Here is a 5,754-nt window from a genome sequence, read left to right as displayed (position 1 = left end):
CTCTTGCTGCTATTTAGTCATGTAATTTTTGGGACACTACAACGGTAAATATAAAACGTCCTTGTATTTGGATCACTGTTGATTTAATGGAAAATAGTAATAATATCAAGTAGCCATTGATTAGATTTGACTTTTTTGATTAAAGTCAAGAAGATTGACAGAATCAGAACAACAAAAGATCCTGTTAGTCTTTCTTCACCTTTTAGACCTCCTCTGCATCACTGAAGAGGTCTAAAATGATTTTGCAGAAACATTATTTTCAGAATAAGCATAATGTGCGGACTAACATTTTCAACAGAGTTACATAATGCGTTGCTATTTACTTTGTATATTCAGCTCAACATCTGACCTTGACAGAGTGGAGGCTGCATATATTTCCCTGTATGGGAATCATGCATATTGCTGTGACCTCCCTCCATACAGTGAACTGAATTAGTGAGGTCGTGTGGGATGCATTCAGTCAACCTATTTCCTGAGAAGGAAATGCGGTGGCTGCTCATGTCGGTGTATACTGTCTTTGGGGAAATATAACACCTTGGATAATTCATATTTATCCGAGCACACGTGAGGACGTTTCCGACAGACAGACAGACAGGCAGGCGAGGCTGTTTCCTCTGAGGACGGCCATTAATCCGGACGTTTACCTCCACGCTGCTTGAACCCATCGGATGTCATTTGTATATGAACGCACTTCCTCATGACAATTATCTGACCTTTGGCAGCAGCACACATGTCGACTGCAGTTTACCTCTGCTGCTCTGTGTGCAGAGAGAAAAGAGGGAAAGGCGTTCACAGAAACCGTGCACTGTACATACAAAGAAAATGCATCTCAGAGTGTATATATAAGTGTTATACTACTACTTCCATTTATATGTTGTTAGCTGCAAATATGGACATAGTACACATTTTCAGAATAACAGGAAACATTTAAAGCAAATAGTTGAATTTTTCCATTTATGATTAATTATCTGCAATACATGTAGGATTTAGGTTTGATTTTTGATATCTAATTGCCGACAAATCACTTGAGGCAATTTTCACTTGAACTTAAATTTTGTTAACTTTTTCTGTTGCTCACCGAAACCCATTGTGTGTGTGTGTGTGCTCCAGGCCACACAAAATGTTGGATTCCTTCCTAAAAAATCAATGTTGCAGAGTTTAGTAGTCTGAGAATATGAAACTTACATCACTTCTGTTCATGTTCACTCACCAGCAGTCTTCTTCTTCCTCGCTTCACGAAACGTCGATAAGTGAAATGGTGTGAAATCGATGGGAGGACTGTTCATTATGGGGGTCGTCATGGAGGTCACCCACCCTCAAAGGTACAATGTGTGGTACCTGGCCACCTGCTCCAAAGGAATAGGGGTTAATCTGGAGCGGTCACATGCTCTACTCCCGGCTGAAAGAGAAGAAGGTAAGGGGGCGAGCAATTCTCTCACCACTTTGGATTTAATTAACATGGACACAGACAATGGACGCTCAATGAAGCTCTACTTGTTCGTGCTCTGACGAGGGCAGACTGGGTGGGGCGGTGATTCAATACGATCATTTATCTCCTTTCGAATGAATCGTATCGTAATTCAATCATATATCATGATGATACACAATATATACGCAGTCAATCAAATTCCTCAGAAGATCAGAAGAGTTTGCAGACAGTTCTTAATTAAATGAGAACAACTTTTCATCTGTCAGGTTTTTTATTCATACAGGAGTAAACACACATTCTTTCCCATGTGATTATTTTGATGGAGGCTATTTTTTCATTGAATAATCAGAAAACATGCAATATTGTTATATATATTTGTATATATATATATGAAATTACCTATTGCGGCATAGAAAATATTCTATTCCATAGACTCACTATCCGGCCCCCACACATGCGATAAAAAGACAGGACCAACAGACCTGACTGGCTGTCGGTAGATTATCTCTGCAGCACAATGCATTGACACAACTGTTATTCAGTTTCCACACTTTTGATAATTAATTAATTTGAATGTTTTACCCTTAGAAAACATTGCTCTGTATCCAGTAAGATCCACAGGTTGATTCACATTCTCATTGCTGTCTCTCTGCTAGACGGTAGAGTTAAAAACCAGTTCACCCGAACAATCGGTGTGTGTGAGTGATGTCTTCTCTCCAGGTCTCAGAGGTAGTTAGCAGGCAGGAGCAAACACACATATCGATGTGCACAAACGTTTTTTTTCATAATGACTCCTCTAGGTTATTCCTTCGCTCGTGATTAAGCTCTAAAAAATAAAAAAAGAATGCAAAAATCAATACGCATCAGCAGCCTTCCTTGTTTCCAAATTACAGCAATTTGTCTTCACCAAATACATCCACGCAAACTCGATAGACAAATACATAATGTCTTATAATCACTTATTTCCACACTGATTTGAGCTATTCATGGTGACTCACGCTCGCCGCGGTTATGAGCGAGATGCTTTCCTCGGGCTCTCGTCCTCCGCTCCACGTGCTGCTCGGCGTGGGTATTTCAGCCCTGCAGCTTTGTGCTGTTGTTGGTGGGAGCAAAGTGGTTGTGGCACACACCTGCAGACACGGGAAAGGGTTTCTTTCTGTCGCCGCTCCTTTAATCTGCATCATATCTGTTCTTTTCATCTCCATCGGACCGTCGGTGGTGTCAGAGTGTGCATCGACGACAGCTTGTCGGCCGCTGCTCTGATTGTAATGCACAGTGAGAGGAAGCTAGCGGGGGAGCAGCGGGCCTCCTGTTACACTGCACTCTCTGGATGAGCGCCCGCATGACAGGGGCCACTGGGCCTCGTGTGTTGTTGTCCATAGGTGAGCAGTGTTGGCGAGGTAATAAAAGCGAGATCCAACCCGCCTCCCCTCGGAGGCATGAGCGATCTGATACAGCTGGAAGATCCGTCTCTTCAGCGGAGCATCCAGGCGAGAGGCCGGAGACTCAGGTGCACGGCCTCCAATGAAGCAGAGAGCGGCTCGGCCTAGTGGCCCTTTGACACGAGTTTCCTGTTTCTGCCCGTGTGAGTAGGTGTGTGCCCAACACACACACATGTGTGTGTGTGGCTTTGATCTGTTTTTCCAAAACAGTATTGTTTACTGTAAAGCTGCTAGGCTTTTAAAAAGGACAAACAACATTTTCTCGTACGACACAAGCACACATTTTTTTGTTGTGGTGCTGTGTCCAAGCTTATACATGTTCGATTTGTCATAGGTCTCTCGTGAGTGAACTGTCCCCGTGAGGAGGTTGTTTCTCAGGGGATTACCACTCTGACAGTGCTTTGCTCTTGCAAGCTGAGCCCAGAGCCTAGTGGGACCGAGAGGTTCATCACATGGAGTAGTAACCCGGGTCAGTGGCAGGACCTTGTAGAAGGTCATTGGGCTGAATTAATGCCAAACAGTCGCAGAAATAGTCCGCGGCGGTGTTTTGTACATCCATGGATATTAAATAAATGTAGTGTTCCCAGTAAAAGCCAATCCTACGACCTGATTGAGCTACATTTTGAGTCAAATATGAGGACTGCTTTGAATAAATCAATATAATCATACTAGTTTTAATCATTTGTGTTCCTAGATGACCTATCTCATGTGTTATTGTCCTATTTCAGTCACTTCCCAAAGTACACGGGACAGCCGACGGTTTGCATTGCTTATATTAACATATGTAACTTTCCTGATTCTTCTTCCAGACCGCGGTTGGAGAATTTATTTGCTTTACTTTGGTCTTGAGGAGCTGCAGACAGACTCACGCTGTACATTTACCACCATCTGACAACTTTACTGCTAATTTCTTTTTTGCTTCAATCCCCAACAGCGGTCTGCTCTGAGCACCGCCACAAACACTCTCTCTCTGTCTCTCTCGCTCAACCACACACTCGATACGTAAACACTATTCCTTAAAGCAGCCGCGCTACCTACAGGCATCACAATGTGCCAACCACAGATACATTTAGGATGGGACAGCAACAGTATTTGAGGAGGTTTTAAGTGGATCAGATGATCGATCAAAGTGTTGTTACTGCAGCTCATTGTTCTTATTAATGTTGGAAGGGAAACGGCCAACGCTCTACTGACCAATGGTGTGACATCCACCACTTACAGAGCGGTTATTGGGCGGGCCTCGCCTTGCTGCGGTCCAGTCCCAACAACTTTCTTTTCATGTGGCATTTGCCACAGAGGCAGGTTTGGTTTTATCACAATGAAAGTGAATGCAACTCTCATTTCAGGTTATAGGTACAGGTTGTGCTAAACCAGAAAAGATGATGCAATGTATTTGAGTTAGTTATTTGAACCTTTACGTAAGGCAAATCAAACAAGATCTGACAAGGATTACATCTTGACGAAAGGCAAACAAACCTCATCCCCAATGCCGAGTAACCAGGGCGTTGTTTCTGGGTAGGCGTGATGTCGCCTGGTAAATGTTTTGTAGCCAACTATCGTAGGGTTTTGAGGTTGGATATAAATGTGTTTCCTCAGCTGTGAGCCCCCCGGCCGTGCATGTGAATAAAGGTTATCGTTGGATTGTTGGCTCAATCTTTCCTCCTGCGCCTCATAGTCATCAGGACGTCTCTGCAGTCCACGATTCTCTGATCTGTTTAAATTCTTTGATGATCGCACATTTGGACGTCCGCTGCACAAACATCGCCGTCCCTCGATTTAAACCGGGATGCTGTTCATAAGGGAGAGACGTTCCCCACACTGCGGGACTAATAGGACGTGGACATGCACATCATGGACAGCTTTGTTGACTGTAGAACTTTAACCGCTCTTGCCTTGTGCTGTCATGACCCCTCAGGTCAGGAGGGTGGAGAGATTCACCGTGTCCAGCGGTGGGGCGCGGCGGCCGCTGTAGTTCGTCAAGACGACATTAGTAAATGTTTCAAAGGTAATACCCGTCGCAATCAGGGAACACTTACTGAGCCGGATAAAGGGATGAGCTTCAGCTCGCTGGTTCAAATGTGAGGGCAATTATGAGATTTTCTTCCGGGAAATGTGGAACTTACACACTCTCACCTGATTGTGCTTCAATTGGATTTTGCACAGACAAATAGTTATTTCATTATTATAAGAAGAAAAAAAAATTAATTGAGGAAATATATTACAGTTCCACTGTACTTACTTTTATTCAATATAATTTAGAGATATTTGTATTTTATGATACTTTATTTGTCTATATATATATATATCAGTTCATAAAGTATGACCATTTACTAGAGATGAAACAAACACACATTTTATGAACTGGTTAATATGTGAGTGTGAAAGTTTATTCTTGACACTTGGATTAAGAAATGTACATAAAATCTTAAACTTAACCGCATCTCATAGTCTTCAGACATGCTGAAGCAATTTATGAGATGAGATTAAAAACGTGTTCAATGATTTGTCTTGGTTCACTTTGTCCAGGTGCATAATTTAACAAATTGCAACTTAATCAGTATTACTAACTAGATAATATAATATATGATAACACAGCACTCTGTTTAATATACTTATGCTTTTAATACTGCATTACAGTTTACTGTTTATCAATAAATAAACTTCAACGACTCGAGTATTTTCACATTGTTGTATTTCATCTTTTTATTCACTAAAGAATCTAAAACTATTTGCTGGCACACTTTAAACTTTCAAAATTCAAATAATTGCCACATTTGTGCAACAAACATGCTTTCCCTTTAATCTCTGAGTTTTGAATGGTAATTCTTCATCTTGTCATTGATGGATGAGGATGAAATCTATTTACAATGCAATATTTAGATG

The sequence above is a fragment of the Pseudoliparis swirei genome, chromosome 23, assembly GCF_029220125.1.
Source record: "Pseudoliparis swirei isolate HS2019 ecotype Mariana Trench chromosome 23, NWPU_hadal_v1, whole genome shotgun sequence".
Classification (NCBI taxonomy): domain Eukaryota; kingdom Metazoa; phylum Chordata; class Actinopteri; order Perciformes; family Liparidae; genus Pseudoliparis; species Pseudoliparis swirei.
This window is presented reverse-complemented; position numbering follows the sequence as displayed.